Genomic DNA, 17,764 nt, shown 5'->3' with positions numbered 1-17,764 from the left:
TGTGGCCCACAGACCTTTAGAAACCCAAAGGCTTCTCAGAAGTGAGTAAAAGCTCTCTCGCCGTTGTCAGAAGCCCATAATTTGCTAATTTTTGATTTGCAGAACAAGTGAAGAAGGGGAAGAAATGTATAGCATGAAAGATTAAACATTACTAAAGAAAATCTATTTTCTTATTTTATAAAGAAGTGAGGAAATGAAGATGTTTTGCCTAATTTAATGATCATTTGCCACACATCTGAGCACCTGAGTTCTTAGTCTGAATAAGTGTAGATGAAATTCAGATACAGAAAAGATTATGTAGAAAACTTGATTTTCATACACACATGGACACTATTTTTATATTTTGATCTAGCCAGGGGACAGAAATCATATTATGAGATTTAATTACATTATTGTGACTAACAGTTCAAGTTACAAATACTGAGTATTGAAAATGGAAGCAAAATGCAAGCTCTCTAGTAGGTAAACATTTTCTTTTAAATTGACTGAATGTGAATAATGAATAAATTTGAGGAAATTGCAATCTGCTTCTGAAAGTTCCATACAAAGAAAAAGGAGCTAAGCTCATAAGGTGAATTATTAATGTCAGTATATTCGCTTTGCTCCAGTTATTTGTAACATAGGAAACGCGAGTTGTGTGTGTATGTCATTTTAATATTAATTCAGTTGCCAGCTTCAATCTAAAATAGTGAAATAGATCCTCATTCTCTGAGAATTTTTAGCGTGAGTGAGATCAATATGGCCAAGCATTGTGCCCAGAGAAAGGCTAAGGATTGAGCGTGACCACAATACCTGAGGTTGGTGGCTTTCCGACCCTCGTCGATCCTCACTGCGGCATGGCAGAGGCGCCCGTGCACCAGGAAGCTGCTCAGCAGGAGCAGGATGGCGTGTACAGTCACTGCTGAGTTCAAATGCATGCTGCGATCGTATCTGGAGTGAGTTAGATCAGGGTCAGCTAGAAGAGGATAAACAAAAGTAAAACATCACGTACTTCAACACAGCTGTGTGCAGCTGCCAGGGCCTGGGCCAGAACCAGGAGCTAATATCCTTGCTGAGACATCCCTTCAGAAGTCGGCATTTCAGCGCGAGTGTTACACAACCTCTCTTTTTTCCATTCACAGCACTTCCTTATTATTCATAAATACAAGTTTCCATTCCATCTTTTCACCCTATCTATAAATATCTGCAGTTGCACCAAGTGTAGAAATGAAGTTCTATTAAAGGGAATTGTGAATTACAGCTACATTTTTAGATTTAAGCTTTTTGCTAATTTAGTTTCAGTGTTTCCCAGAAATGCAGTGATTTTAGTACTCACAGCTGCTAACTGTGTGACAACACTGGGCGCTGATGCCTTACATTTATACCCCGCACATACACAGGCCCACTGTCGCTTTCCAGGTTTTCTTTTATTGGTAAGTATCAGCCTGAAGAGGACCACCTCTAGGACTGAGAAGGTTATCTGGAGCTTCACAGACGTGTTCAAATCCAGACAAGACTTGGAGAGTTGTAGAGGAGTTCTTAGCCCTGGGAAAGCAACATCTTCCTTCATTCGGTGTCATGTTTTAGTATCAGGGTGTGAGTAAATGTACTAGCAATGCCCGTGAAACCACCCATTGCAGAGGAGTAATGACCCCTCCTTTGCTACTGACTTAAAAGTGCTCAGAACAAGGTCCTTCATCCCAGCCTCCACGTGGACTCTCATCATGATGCCAATGGTACAAGGGGTGCATTTGCAAGACTATGTGCTGATTTTGTGTATGGCACTGAAATACCGTCAGAATATGTTACAACGCTACTCAATGTACTGAGGCTTTGGTGGGGGTGAGGCTTTGCTAGGTCCATCGCATGACTAACATGGAACCCAGCATGCTCCTTGAGCTAAGGATCCTGGCACCAACTTGCAAACCAACTGGATTTAAGTCCCAGATGCTGATCTGCAAAATGCCAATGGTTCAAAAAGTCTTGAAGGCCATAGCAGAAGAGGCAAGGAGACAACCTAAATTCTGTTTAGATACTTAAAATGGATTGTGTGCATGTTTCCATGTAGGCTATCATTGATACAGTCTTGGGGATCAAAGGGAAATGGCAGACTAGGATCATTTTACTCTGAAGCAGCTTAAAACAAGGTGAGAATGCCCTTATTTTCACTACAAACCTGAGAAGAAGTCCCAAGGGAGCAGGTTGATTTGGGGCTTTCCCTTTTCATCTGGCATTTCTGCCTTTCCTTCTTCCCCTGCTTTGCTGTGTCACGGCAGGTGTGGTTGTGACAGAAGGGAAAGATGGAGCAGGCCAGGCCCCGTGCAGGCTGGGCCCCGCAGCCTGGCTGAGCTCCCCCACACCTGGTCCAGCAGCAGCGGTGTGAGCAGGGGCCTGCAGCTCCTTCAGCCCCTCTGTGCACGGCCACCGGGGCAAGGCTGAGCTTCAGCCAGGCTAAGGCCACTTGCAGCCTGCTCAGAGACCTCTACTCAGGTGTGGGAATGAGCATAATGCACGAGGGAGGAAAATTTGGTCTAAAAACACTTGACCCTGTCTGTATTCACTACAGATATAACTAGGCTTTTGACATTCCAGATGTGAGAAATACAAAGCTTTGAGTATAACTGAGCATATTGCTGGAGCTGATGCTTTTAGATTTTTAACTAGTACTGTGCCACTCTTTCTAGCATTATTTGGACATTCATTGTGAACGAAATATATGTGGTCTCTTTCTAACAAAATCCAGAAATGCACATTTTACAGGTCTGCTTTTTCTAATATGAATGGTGGAAAAATAGAATTTTTCTAATATGAGTGGTTAGAATTTGCTGGGCTCAGCTATACCATGCTAACATGTCAGATCTGTGTGTTCCTGTGATGACTAATAGTGGTACAAGAATTAAACATTACTCATCTGGTCCAAAATCTGCTCTCCATGGGACATGTATAGCAGAAACAGTAGTGGGAGCTGGCTCTTTTCTTGGGGCTTGTTCAAGGTGTGTGCCAAGTCCCCTGGAAGGATCATCTATGAATGTGTGAAAAGAATACTGGTGTCAGGCAAAATTCAGGTCCAAGTTTCATACTGTGAAAGGCTAGGGACTCTGGTGGGGTTCAATCCAGATAAAAATGACTTTTTATTTAATTCAAAAGGTGCTGTAGCAGAGGTGAGGTCACTGCAGAACTTGGTCCAGCACCTTTCTCACTTATAAGGCTGGCATGTACGTACATCTCATATTGTCTTGGGGTGGATCCAGATTTCAAACCGAGCTTGTATTGCTGAGTTGCCCTGCACAGAGGCCAGGGAGATGCTGGTTTCTTAAAGAGTGAGAAGATTTTCCTCTTCTTATTTCCTGATTGTGTATTCCCCAGAGGCATCTTAACAGCACAGCCCAGTGCCAAAAATTAAAACTAAAAAAGGACGGGAAGGAGAGGAGGGATGAGAATAACAAGACATACCTGCTGCAGTCCTGGCTGTATATTCCCTCTGTGTCCCACTGACGATGTCATGTGGAAGGGAAATTGTTCTATCAGTGACTGTGTTAGATTCATGACCCCACCACAACCTTGAATTGGCCTTTAGTTGTCGCTGATGGGAACTGAAGAACAGCTCCTGTCGACATGATTGCTGCTCTCCAATGAATCAGAACACGCAGGGCACAGAGCAGCACATTAAACTAGCAACAGAAATATATCACTGTACTTTTATATAGATGTATTGCTTTTGCCCAGGCATATAAATGATTGGGCTATCCACTTATTTTTTTTCCAAGGACTATAAATTAAAAATAAGCTAAGGGTTTTGAAATTATGTTCTCTCTCTCCCTCTTTTTTTCCCTCCCCTTCTCTCTTTTTTTTTTTTTTTAAGCTAGGAAGCTATTTTAGGTCTACAGTAAAACATTTTAAAGGTAATCTTACAGCCTGTGTCTATTTGAGCATCCTTTTTCTAAAAGAAATCTACTACTGCAGCTCTAGTTCAGGTAATTTAACACTTCAGCGTGATCACAATAACTGCATGCATCCCTGTGCTTCTTTTGCTGGTAATGAACAGGATGTATGTTTTAATTTAATAAGATGAGTATCTTAAATGGCAAAATTTATGTGTGTCACATGTCGGTGTGTTTTTTTTTCTTTCCCCTAACAAATATTTCATAAACTAAGATTATTTCAATATACCTTAAGCAAAGGTCACTTTGACTTGAAAGTTAGTTTGATGTACGGCTGCATAATTTAATGTAGTGCCTTCAAAATTGAAATGTTTCACCATTAAATTGCATTTAATTTTTGCAACCTTCTCTGCGTGCCCATTGAATCTTTTTAAACCATCCATTTAATTCAGAGATGATATCACCAAACTTGCCATATAATGCCTGCAGGAGATTGCAATGTGTTTTGTCCATGGGATATTTCCAGCTCCTTGTGTACAGTTTGTCACTCACCAAGTTTACAGTCAGATGCAGAAAAAATAAGCAAGCTGTTTCCCTTACCTTCTTCCCCCTTCTTATGTTTTTTGGGGGTGAAATGCAGAACAAAAATAATCAAAAAGTCCATTTCTTTATGGTGTAAGACCAAGGCAGGACAGTATCACAGTTTTTGTTCCCATGGAAAGAAAGCAGCCCTACAGCTCAACTCTGGAAACCCTTGCACATGCAATCAGCCCCTCGTCATGCAAGTGGAACAACTGACTTGCGTGAGGCAAAGTTTTCCTACAAGGATCTGTGGGACTGAGCCAGATCACCTTCTGCCCATTTTCCGAACATGCCATAATCGGACCTTTACTTTTTTTTTTTACCTTTACTTGTCTTTGGCTAGTTGCTAAGGAAGTTTGGTTTTAGCCATGTATCTGTGCATTAGATTAAATGAATTTGTCATCCACCAACATGCAACCTGGTCAAAGAAAATAAACTAGCTGGTTACAGCTATTTCCTCTCAACAGAGTCATAAACACTGTGACAGTTCTTATGTATCTTTTCACTAAACTTTGAATGATCCCATCTTTACTGTATACCACTTACTATCAAAGCTAGTAAAGTATAAATAAAAACCTGGTTGCACTAGATCTGAAATGACTGGTCTTTTTACAAGATACTAATGATAATGTGGTCATTCAACATTTTGAACCTTTTAGCTGACTGCTATCACAGACAGCAATACTTCATCACACCACAGTTTTGACAATATTTAAAACTTCAGTCCTTTTAGGCCTTCTGAGCAGCAAGTGCAATATCAAGAGACTGGAAGGTTTTGTAGTGTGGAGAGGGCATGTAGTACATGAAAGAGTGAGCATCTAACTGCCTAGGAAGTAACAAGATCTCAGTCCTCCTGCTTGGTTGCCACCTAGCCACTGTGCTTTAATTCTTTAGGTGTTTTAATTGTCTATCAATAAATCTTTCTAAATGTTCCTGGCATAGTCAGAGTTAGCTGAGATCTTTAGAGAGCTGTGCACTCCAATATCTAGCTTGTGCTAAAATCCTATCAAGAGCCAGTTAACCCATGGATTATTGGCTGGTGGATGGAGGGGAGCATCTCCTCCTCCTTGTGTTTTCTCAAGAAGGGAAAATGTGATTGTAGGAGAAAGGCTTTCTAGCTGTGATCTCAGAGGAAAGAAACACTTACCTCTCTCTGAAGGAAAGCGGTGAGACAGGGGCTCAGCTTTTTGTCTCCGGCCAGCTCAGGCATTTCTGGGCGGCTCTGCTGAGTGCGCTGGCTTCCAAAATAGGGATCAGTGACCTCTGGAGCACTGCCCGGAGAGGCTGGCTGTCAAACCTGGGCTGTGGGTTTTAAGGTCCATCAGTCAGACTGAGCAAGCTCTTGGTGAATTCTGTCCCCTTTAGAGCCCATCACAACATCCATCCACACATGCGCATCCTTAGGATAAGAGATGCTGATAACTCATTCTCCAGATTATTATTTAAAAAAGCAAAATCGTTCTATTCCAAGAAAAAGGTACTTGCTTTGTGGCTGAAGTACCACCCTGAAGCATTTGGCTTCTTTCCCTGGTACACATGCAGTTTGCCACATGGCCTTGGGAAAGCCAATTAGCTGCTGCTTGGTTGCCGAGCTGGGGAATTAGGAAGTTTTTTCTTTCCCATTTTACAGAGCTGCTGTAAGCCTTGACTCTCTAATAGCTTTAACACACACTAATTGTTTACAAATTAACTTTTGAGCATGACTGGTGCTAAATTCTAGACCTAATGAATTTATGTGTCGGAGGGCTCACTCCTAAGCTGCTTTCAGCTGCCAGGGATGTATTGGTACCTGCAGGGGCATTTCTTTCTTTCTGTGTTGCCAGTGGGGTGCCGAGGGATGGTGGTCACCAAGACAGGATGATCTCTGGCAGACCCAGGGACTAGTGAGTGTTCTCCTTTGGAGGAAAGAAGGAATGAGACCAACCACTGCTGCGAGGCCAGCGAGCCACTGCCAGCTCCTGCCTCTTGTTTTCTCTGTTAAAATTCTGAGTCACTCTCTAATCTAGTCTTAAAAAGGCAAGGAAAAGCTCTTGTGAACAGCCATGGAAAAACAAACTAGCAACAACAAAACCAACAGAAAATGAGAAACTGTCAGAAGCTGGCTGTCTCAAATTGGGGCAGCAGTAGTCAGCACACAGCACAGCTCCCTAGCACCGTGTTCCCCACCCAGGACTGCTTACACTGAGTTGTAGCTCAAATCTTGCCGCTGATCTAAAGTGAGGTGAAATTTAAGTTATCAGCTGCCTTGTTACCACTGAACTCAGATAAACTGAAAATACTTCCACCCCAGAAGTATAACTGGCACTTGAAGGACACATAGAAAGTCATTACTGAAGGGCGCTAACTTTTCTGATAATAAATTAGTTTTCTGACTCCTTGAACACTTTGTCAGCCCAGACAGTAGATTGTTTTATGACACAGGTCTGGCATGCTGTTTGCTTACTGATGTTATGAATGTCTGTGATTTTATTTAGGGTTTAGGTTATCGCCATATGTTGAGATTGCACAGGGAAAAAAATCTTGAAGTGTCCTGGGCTGATCTGTTCATCCAGCAGCTCACGTGAAGGGAAAGGTTGACAAATTTCTGATATCAAACCCAGCTGTCAGAACAACACGGGGTAATAGCTGTCCTTGTCAAATGCGCCAATTAATTCACCGGACTGTCAATGGGGGTATAATTGATAGACTCCACAATCTGGCTGAGTAATGAAAGTCAGAAGCATTACTAAGACCATTTCACCTCCTAAGAGATCTTATAACATAACCTGAGCTGTCAGCGCTGTGATGAGGGATGCTTAGAAAAAAGCAAAACAACAGTTTTTTGCAATGGTAAACAGAGGTTTCCTACAAATCCTGATTTTAAGGGTAGAAAAAGAATATGTGAAAAGAGAGAAGATGAAACAATGGAATAATATTGTGGAGTGACAGTTTTATCCAAATACTCTCTAAAGCGGAATAGAAAATATAATTAGAATCGTTATTCTCTGAGAATCAGTGTGTTGTGAGAGTCTTTGTTCTAATGAGTGAGTTATTTCTAAAAGAAAACATGGCCATTGTCTTAAAAAGCTGCGGCTGTCAGAAGGCAGCGTCAACTAAACATGCTTATCAGCATAATCCTTTGTCTGATTCAGTAATGTTTGTTAAGAACTTACCCCCCCCAAAAAAAAACATTATTAGAGTTCCCTGACTGCTGTGCTAACTTGTCCTCTTCTGATGTATATTTTTAATAAATTGAGTTCTCTTGACCTTACAGGGTGATTTTATATTAGCCACTCATTAAAAAAAAACAAAGTTTTCTTCTTCATCACTACAGCTCAGAGATCAGGTTGTTAGACCTACAACCAGACCTACTACAGTGACATGTGCAAGTGAGAACCAGCATATCGAGTCATCTGTGCCAGTGGGCAAGCACTCATAGCCATGGACAACACCATAATAAAATACAGAATATAATCTTGACAGAGAAATCCAAAAGCCATACACATTAGAAAGATAATAGCAAGAAAAAAATTTAAAAAAAGACTGATGTTCAACAAAAAACTTAGAGCGGAACTGATGCTGCCCTTTTGAACCATCATGTCTGCTCCTTCCAGTACATACAGAAAGGACGGACAGGAGGGCCTGATCTCACCATCACCCCTAATACACAACCAAAGTTTAATGCAGGAATACATAATGCACCTAAGCTCCCCCAGGGAATGAGAAGGCACATTCCTACATTGACCCATGAAATTTGTCACACCCTCTTTCAGCACACTGCATTGGCTTGACTCTTTCTGAGATATCACAGCTCTGGGATACTGCAAATGAATCCTCCGCATTACTGAAATGGACTTGAGAAGTAGCTGCTTGCTGGAAAGAGCAGGGGACAAAGTCGGGCCTGCTCCTCTGGAGCTCTGGAGCCCAAGGGAGGGAAATAAGCCACCTGGGAATTTAATGCATGCTCTGACACCCTGAAAAAAGAGAAAACCGAGCTTCTAAGATACTTTAGGACAGCGTTCTACGGGGAGGGACCATAGTATTGTTTCTTTATGCAGTTCAGGAAGTGATTGAAAAGCATTACAACCACTGGCAAAGATGAGAAAAGCAAGTTTAAAAGGACTGCCTGTGCTGGGTAGCCCTGCTTTCCTGTGTCCTAGGATTTATGTACTTATGGATGAATTTAATGCTGGGTGATCAAAAGAGTTCAAATAGTGGTTGTATTAATGATTTCAGCATAACCTCTAAATCCCAGGATGGCAGTAGAAATTTTCAGCTGGGTCTTAATCTTCTGACACTTTTTATTAAGAGCTAAATTAAGTGCTGTTGCCTTATGATAAAGGAGCTTACAGGAGTGTTAACAGTGGTATTGTCACTATAGTGTATGTATACTCTGTGCTCCAAGCTCAATTTCTGGTTATACTAGTTTTCTGGTTAGAAAGTAAATTACTAATGGGAAAGTCTGATATTCTTTCAGCCTTTTTTCTTTGATATTTGATTAATCCTTACTTTATTTTATTATTATTATTTTTAAATCCTTAGCCTTTTTATCTGCCTCTCTGAGTTTTGAGAGAGATGAGCATTGTTGCCTATACTTGTTAGGGTGTCCCAGGACAGGAGAAGAGCCTGAGTCTTCCGGTCCATGCAGAGTGCTTTGGCTCACAATTGCCACTCTTTCTTCTGGTCTTCCCAACAAATGATTGGTACCTGCTAAAGATACCTGCAGGGCTAACAGCTCATAAAAGTGTTATGCATTTTTCAGCAAAGACCTACCTTATTCTGGAGTTTAGGTCACATGTGATCTCTGTTTTGTGACCAAGGAAATATTAATATGCCTCAAAGAAATATGAGAATCATCTCACCATTACTCTTTCTCTCTTCCTTCAAGCTGTTCCCTGAAGTATATTGATCTTTAAAGCAGTAGTTTTCTTGAGCCAGTATCAAGAGAATGCATCTGAATCACAGACAAAAATAAGTCATGTTCAAAACTGTTCTTATCCCTCCAGACAGCTTATTCATGTCAATCCCAAAGATGCCTCAGTTTCTAACTTAGGGATAGTCTTATCTGCTAATTAAAGGTAATGCCATCCCCAAAGACCAAAATTGTCATCCCTAGTCTTTGTTTTGAAGCTAGAAGGTATCACAGGAACTGATGCTGAGTGCCTTGAGATGAACGACAGGGACTTCGGAGCTGACATGCTATTGGATTCCTTCCCATACATTACCATGGGGGCTGTTAAGGACCCTCTTATTGCAGAATCTACTGATAATACAAAAGCCAGATAACATCTTTTTTGTAGTTCATAGTTTTCATCTGTACCCACTCAAACTCCCTGTTGGCTGTTTAGCTTCATGTCTGTGTATTATTTGGGCTCCTAACATAAACCCAAAGCTACAACTGAATGAGAAAAGGTGGGAAAGAAGGAGTGATGCTCATGCTGGTGGCAATCACATCCCATGAGAATCTGCTACAACAGCACTACTGGGCTTTGCAGGTACAAAGCCATGAGAATAACAGAAGTGGAACAAGAGTGTGAGAACAACAAGGGAAAAACACTACCACAGACTGGCTAGGAAGCATGGCCACAGCAGCCTGGGTGAGAAAATAACAGAAGTGAGGGGGAGAACACAGAGTACTCCTCCGTCCCCACTCCCTCCTGACCTGAGGTTAGTTGATTCCCTGCTTGGTATAAGGTATGTGGCAATAATATCTTAATGTTGTGGCCTTCAGCAAATGCAAGGTTTAAGACTTGAGGGAAAGACATCCATAAATTCTCTGAGTGATGAATGGCTGGCAGTTTCATTTGAGTACTTTCTGCTGCAGAAATGTAACATTTTTTTCCAAGGGCATATGCCAGAGAAGAGAATGAGGAGAGTTTTTCATCTGAATACTTGCATCTCCATCATAAAGTAGATGTGCTCACTGCGGGCCATCAGAGCCAGAAGATTTGCACACGGAGCACCCAAGTTCCAGAGAGGAAGAGTGGGGACACAACCAGGTTATGGTCTTGGCAGAAGCCTGAGAATGCTGCGATGTGCTTTGCTGGGCAAGGTGGAAGATGCGACGTTCCCAGCTGGCAACCAATGGTAACGTAATACCCGCAGATGGAGGCTGAGGGCGATACGATATTCCCAGCTGGTAGCCAAGGCCTGCCTCAGTGCATTCCCATTTGTACACGCAGCTTCTCCGTACAATGAGAAAGGGTGGGCAAAGTGCAATAAAGCAGCTGGTCTATTAGAAGATAAGCTTTGTGGGGAATAACACAAACATGCAGAATCCCCTTAATCTTAAACTTTATTACCCTAGATAATAGGCTTTGGTAGTGACAACAATCAGTTGAAATGCAGAATTGTCTTGGCTCCCGCGGCACCTGCCGTGTCAGTCAGTCAAAAGCCATCTTCTCACACACAAAAAGGTGGCTGTTTGGTACAAGCAAGCTACAAGTTTTATTCATTTGTTTTGAAAAGGCAAAGGAAAGCTGGCTACCCGCTCTTTGCGGATTTAAGCATGCTCTCGCTACAGGGGAAAGGCCAAAGCACTATGAAAGCCTGCTGTCTTTCTTTACCTCGACGGAGTAGGAGCAAGATGTCTTTTGTCTGCTGAAGCCAACGTGAAAGAGTAGGGTTGCTATTCCTGCTCTGAATGAGGTCAAGTTTCCTAATATTCAACCAGTGATGAGAAAGGGAAATGTGATATCCTTCTGTATAATCTCCATATGCGCCACTTGCAATATCTTTGACATAAAATTAATTTAGTTATCCACAGCACAATTGAGAAGAAGCATCTCTCATTCTCTTTTTGGTGGAAAACTTAGATCTCAGAAGCTCTATGCACACATGCAATCCCCACTCCTGTAAGTGGACAGGTACAAGCTTTCAAATGAGAAGGCATTTCACTTTAAAAATGGCCTTGAATGTATTAATATTTCTCTGTTGCGTGTGCTTTTGTAAAGTTAATTTTTCCTCCACAGCCCTACTGTCAAAATGTTAGGCAAAAAAACCTGTTTAGAAATATTTCAATACAAACTTTGGTTAAAAGAATAACTACAAGGTGACAGAGGGTAATTTTTAAGTCAAAAGAAATAAAAGCAGTTCTAATAATTAAGTGCCAATTATTTCAACTTTTTAAATGTCCTCTAGCGATATTTGCAACAGGTACTGCAGCAGAAATTCACAGTGCAAGACATGTTAGGTAGAAAAAGGAGCTAGCTTGGTGGGTTTTATGTGGGTCCAGGAGGGAGTTAAATAAGTCTAAGTATTATGAACAGTAAAGATGGGTCTAGTGGGTTAGACTGCTGTTAATAGTTTTGCCCATGAACCCACAATCTTCCCCTTTCAACATCTAATGTTATTCCACCATCTTCTCTGAAGAAAATGGAGATTAAAAAAAATGACTAGCAGAACTATACAAAGAAATGGAACAGAAGATGCATTGCAGCTTCCATTGCTCTGTGCCTCTCTCCCAAGGACAGAAGTTGAACCTGCAGTGAGGCAGTGGTACCTGATGCAGCCGCCTGCCAGCTGCATGCAAGCAGTGGGAAAGCATCGGCAGGGCAGACCAGACACTGTCATGCAAGCTAGCTAGGTAAGAACTACTGCGAAAGGTAAGAGAGGAGCGTAATGCTATCTGAGTGCAACTGTAGAAGAAATGCTACTTCGATTTATCTCCACTGAGTTGCCTTCAAAACTTGTCATCATCTGCTCCAAGCAGTTCCAGGGCTTCTGATGAGCAGCTTTCACGTCCAGAAAGCTTTATCACCCTTTTGTTTTATCAGGACTGAGACATGCTTGCCTTCTTCAGATGGTTCCCTTTCCTCCGCTAGACATAACCAGAACACCTCTGCTTCCTTTGCAATGGTGTATTGATTTTTTTTTTCCGTCTCTCTTTCCCTAGGGAATTGACTGCACTAGATCAAATTAAGAACAATCTAAGCATTTAATGGGGCTCCTTCGATACAATGAAGTTTGATTGCTTGAAGTTGAAGTTCATGATAATTATTTATGCTGACAGCACCCTCTCAGGAAATAAAGACTGACCCTTTCCTGAAGGCGCCGGTCTTCATCAGGAAACTATTTTCATTTTGCGGTGCTTTTCTAGTACCCATACTTCTAATTATTAAATATGAGTAAACAATCATAGAACAAAATATACCCTATTTTCACCAAAAGCTGGTAGCACCTGCAGTTTTAAGATTACCAGCAAAACCTTAGACTCTTCGGGTACAGTTCCCAAGTACCCGATAAAATCTGTTTGTGATGAGAACTGCAACATTTCTGTACTGTCTTAGAGGCTTGTGCTGAAGACTGCCTATAATCATAACTCTTTGAGCTTACAAACAGGTTAATCTGTGAGCAGATATTTTCTATGAATGGCTGAGAATTTGAAAACAAATCTCTCTTTCAGCTTCTTGAGGCCTGTTATTAAAACTCCCCCTGGCTGGGTATAAAACCAGGCCTAAAGTCAGTGCCTGTGCACATGCGCACACATATCCCATGAAACCAGGTGCCTTAGCTCCTGTGGATGTTTGTCAGCTCACAAAACATCAGCACACCTTCACTTTTTGGTACATACATACACATAAAATTGAAAACATGATGTTTCATATGTACAAAATACATATATGAACACATATATATATGTAAAGTAGCCTTCCACCTGAACCAGTACAGCTCCTCCAATTTCAGTAACACATGTAGTTTTACAGCAGATGGACTGCATCTGCATCAGTGAATCAGGTAAGGGAAAGCAGGCAGGCTTTTTTATTTTTGTTTTATTTTAAATCTTTCCTCCCTGCCTAGAGCAACAACTACATTTGTCCAGCTCTTCTCTGGAGTGTAATTGTCAAAATATAAAGCATTTGGGGGAATCTATGGACTCGTGTATTTTGCCTTTTTTATGGCTGGGAGAAAAATGAACATGGCTTTAATGCAAGGAATATAGTACTTTGGTTGTTGAATCCTTCTGTGGTGGAGAGGCTGTTGTGCTCTGCCACACCTTCAGAAAAGTCCTCATTCTTCACCTTGAACAGACAGCCAGGGCCTCCACTGTTTCTGCCAAACTCCTTCCTTGCGCAGGCTTCTGTCTTTGTATGTATAAAGTTCTCAGCATTAGCACTTTAAAATGATAATGCAGGAACAGCTGCCTTGCATTACTTAGTAATTCCCCAGCCAATGGACTGAGTAGAAAAATTAGTCTCTTAACTCGTCTAAATGTAAAAATGATGTTATTTAAGAAATGATTTTGTTATCAGTTAGAAAATGGGAAAATTAAAATGAAGCTGCATGAAGTCAGCAGTCCTTCCTTGGGACCATGCTCACACTCACAAAGTAGCAACACGAGCACTGGAGCAGCACAAACTCACACCTACCACTTTGGCCAGACAGAAATGGAGCAGCTTGAGGCCAGCAGCTGACTGAGGGGGTAAGACACGCAAGAGGGGTTCCCTTAGGTGACTGGGTTTGGCTCTTGTTTTGTCTTTAGCTTGTTTCTGTCTTGCTTCATCCATCTTAGAAGGTGTGGAAATGCGGAGCCTGTCTCAGTGGGCTACTCTGGAAGGCACTGGCAGCTTGCTCGGCCCCTGACCATCCAGCTGAGTGAAGGACAGAGCTGTCAGGTCACACTAGGGCAGGGCAGGATTTGAGCTGGGGTGCTTGGAGCAGGCAAGGGGTTTTTGGCAGGGTGACTTGGAGTAATTAAAGAAAAGGGCTCAAACGTGCTTCTCGTTAAAAACAAACAAACAAACAGAACAGGCAGGAGGAAGGCAAGAATCTGCTGTTTCTTTAAACGACAATGTCTGCGCAGACTGCTCTGCCTGGCCATGCAGGCCCTTCGTAGCAGTGCTGTAAGCTTTTCAGTAACACTGAACTCCTGGTGACCCTCACCGACAGTAATTGCTTTAGCATAGGTTTGACAACAACGCTCTAAAAATAAGCACAAGCTTAAAATACAATTTCAATGCTGGAGACCTGCTCACGTAAGGAATCCAGTACATCTCCTGTGTTTTTCTTGATTAGCAGCATAGTTCTCGCTGCTGGGAAAAATGACAGTTTTCAAACCATTTCAGCTGCCTCCTGCTCCAGTTTCCAGCCTGGCAGGGAGCCAGCCAGCACTGACAGCAACAGCCTTGAAAGGGACCTCACGGTGCAGCCCCGGGCCAGAACCCACGCTCATCTACCCCAGTATCTAGCTTGTTTAAAGGTGGGGTGTGGAATAAATCCAATTTTATTGCAGTGACTGGAATAAATACCTTTCCTTCCTTTGTAGCTCTAACATAGTTCATTTAAGTTGTGTACATCATCAGTTGCAATGCAAAGTATTCAAAGTTGCTCACGAAACCCATACTAAATTAGCCACCCTTGTGTTGGAAGAACGAAAGAGCTTTCTGCCCATCAAAAGGAAAAGGGGAAACTTTGGCTGCAAACACTGAAGGAATTCTTTGTTCCTGGAAGAAGGGCCCACCAGACACACGTAGAGCAAAGGCATGTCCAGTATTTCAGAACACATTTAGATGACTTCCTGTTATAATGAACCACCTGGAAATTAGCCCTTATCCTTCCAAGGTTTTAAGGCAGTACATATACCTTGCTGTTGTATTGCACCTGGGGTCCAGAAACCCCAAATGTTCTCTAAATGTAAGGGAAAGTAACTCTACTTTCAGTTGGGAAGAAGAAAGCATTTTACTTGAAAAGGATGAAGCCTGCTGTTCCTAGCCCATTCAGTGGTAGCATACAAGGCAGTCCTCTCAAAAGCACCCCCAGAGCTGGTGACGTTAAAAGCTGCCAGCTGTACTGTATGGAGCACAGGATGAATCTCCATTTGGTGAGTAATGGAGAAGAGAACCAAATTATTGCATTCTGGCTCTTTTTAAGGACCTTTTTCTCATCTTGTCACGCTGACTTCTTGCAGGCAGCTGTCTAACATTATGAACTACTGAAAGTTACAGTGTACTTCTCCACTTTGCATACTCTCCTCTTATTAATATTTTAGGGAATGGTATGTTAAGAAAAGCCTGTTAGGACATAGGCTAAGAACAAAAGACGTGCACAAAATTGTGCATGGCAGTCAGTGATTAATCCAGGCTCCTGTGTTTTATCCTCAAAGGAGAACTTCAAGTATTTAACATAATGTATTTGTATCAAGTTTCAATCCTCTACAGTAAACCTATAGAAAATAAAATGTTTCAAGCTTTAAATACCAGCAAATCCCAGGATGTGGTATGTGAGACAAGAAGGCATTTTCTCTGCATACTGTTGCCTCCAAGCTCTTTTTTTTCCATTTCCCTCTCAGATAAAAGCTAGAATTAGATCCTGACTGTAAACTGAAGTCTTCAGCTGACACCAAATATTCCGATATTGCAGGCAACTCTAACATAGCACTTTCTCCTATGACAAACTAGAGATATTTGAATTCTGAGAAATACAAATATGAAAGTCTATAATCTTACCTTGATGTCTGATTAAACAAACTTCTGCTCTATCATCACTGGAGAATTTGGGTTAATGCAGTCCAATGAGTTTTGATGAGGCAAAATGGTGGACTTGCTGTTGGCTTTTTAAGTGCCTTTATCTTAGGGGGAAAAAATGGCTATATCAGCTCACTAAATAACAAAACTGGTGAAATTGCTTATTTTAGTTGTCATTTGGACTAGTAGCAATTATGCTTGTAATAGTAAAATGAAGTTTTAATGCTGATTAATGAAACCACTAAACTGTCAAGACTGCTAGTAACACTTAGGGGTCTCTGGAGACTGTCCCCTAAAATAGTTGACATCACGCATGTAATATGGCTTTTTTGTAGGACCAGATGTGAAGCATATGGTGACCTATTATTGTAAGGATGAGCCATAAGTCCTGGTTGAATTATATTGGACAAACTATCCAAATGGAAAGATAACATTCAGTGATTATTACAGGATCATAGCAGCTTTCTATAGTGTAAGGGACAATGATGGGCTTGGGAAATTGCCTAGCTCAGTTAATCATTCCTGCTTGACAGAGTAACGTTGATACTCTTTTGTGCTTATTTATATCCTAGAAGAATGCCATTGCTGTGCGTGTGAACATACTCTAAACCACATTGCCACTACATACCACTTGTTGACTCTCATGCCCGCTACTGCACGTGGCCCCACAGGGCGAGCGGCAGCCATGGCATTCCCCAGCATGCAGCCCAGCAGCGGCAGGAGCAGACCTCGGAAGTACAGCTGCAGAGGAGAAAATGTGACGCAGTGCTAAAGGCTGGGAGGGTTACAAGGACATCGCATTGTCTAGAGCACCAAGAAGTAGGCAGAAACACTAATCATGTAATGAAACTCACTGCTCTTGTATGCAGAGACACAGTCCTAATGCAGTCAGGCACATTTAGCACAATCGGGTCGTTTAGCTGTTGGAGCAGGATCCTTCGCGCTGCTGGCCACCCCTCACTTGCAGGAAACCAGCGAACTGCTGGGCTGAGCTCTCTGGAGGGCCATCGTGAGAGCATCGTGTCACCTGGCAGGAGGAATGAGGGCAAGACTCTTCTCTGAATTACCCTGTTTTACCCTGAATTACTCTGTTTCTCCATATTCATTAACTTTATCATTATCCAGTGCTGTACTCAGTCTTCAGTACAGTGGCAGGTACTATGCAGAGCAGAATATAATGGACTGCTTTTCAGTTTTGCTGCTGCCACTTTGTATTACTCTTTGGTATGATTCTATCATTTTATGAACAGTTTAACCTATTTACTCATGTGTAAATGGACAATGGTTGAAGATTAGAGAGGCTTCATTTGCTATGAAGAGCTACTATCTTGTCTCAAAGGAAAAAGAACCAGCTGACCTAGATGGCAGAGCACATGCTTCTTACTGCAGATGTATCAAATTATCACCACAGCATTGGCCTATGGGTATAGTAACTAATAACAGAAGCATGGCTACACATTGATTTTTAGAGGCCAGAAAAAAATAAACAAGTATTTCAATAACTAAATACACAAATTAACACACAGGATGACTCATCGGCACATGCATCTTGTTTAATGCTCATTTCTAAAATTGGCATTGTAATTGCTGCTGGCCAAACTTACTTTAGACATTATGTTCTTGTTTGAATATATACTTGGAAGAGAGAGTAAATTCCGTGTTACCTCCCTTTAAACACTTCCAGTATTTCTTCCATTGCCATACTCTCATATTTTCATCATGTGGCCAAACTTTTTGTGATGAATAATGCCTCCACAGCTTAACTGGCAACTATATAAATATTCTGGCCTGTACGCATGATACTACTGAAGCCACAGCTACAGTTGTGGTTGTCTGCATATGGTTACTACACTCTGGATAGATAATTCACTCCTTGGAGAA

Source organism: Cygnus atratus, chromosome 5, assembly GCF_013377495.2.
Source record: "Cygnus atratus isolate AKBS03 ecotype Queensland, Australia chromosome 5, CAtr_DNAZoo_HiC_assembly, whole genome shotgun sequence".
Taxonomy (NCBI): domain Eukaryota; kingdom Metazoa; phylum Chordata; class Aves; order Anseriformes; family Anatidae; genus Cygnus; species Cygnus atratus.
Note: the sequence above shows the minus strand (reverse complement) of the source record.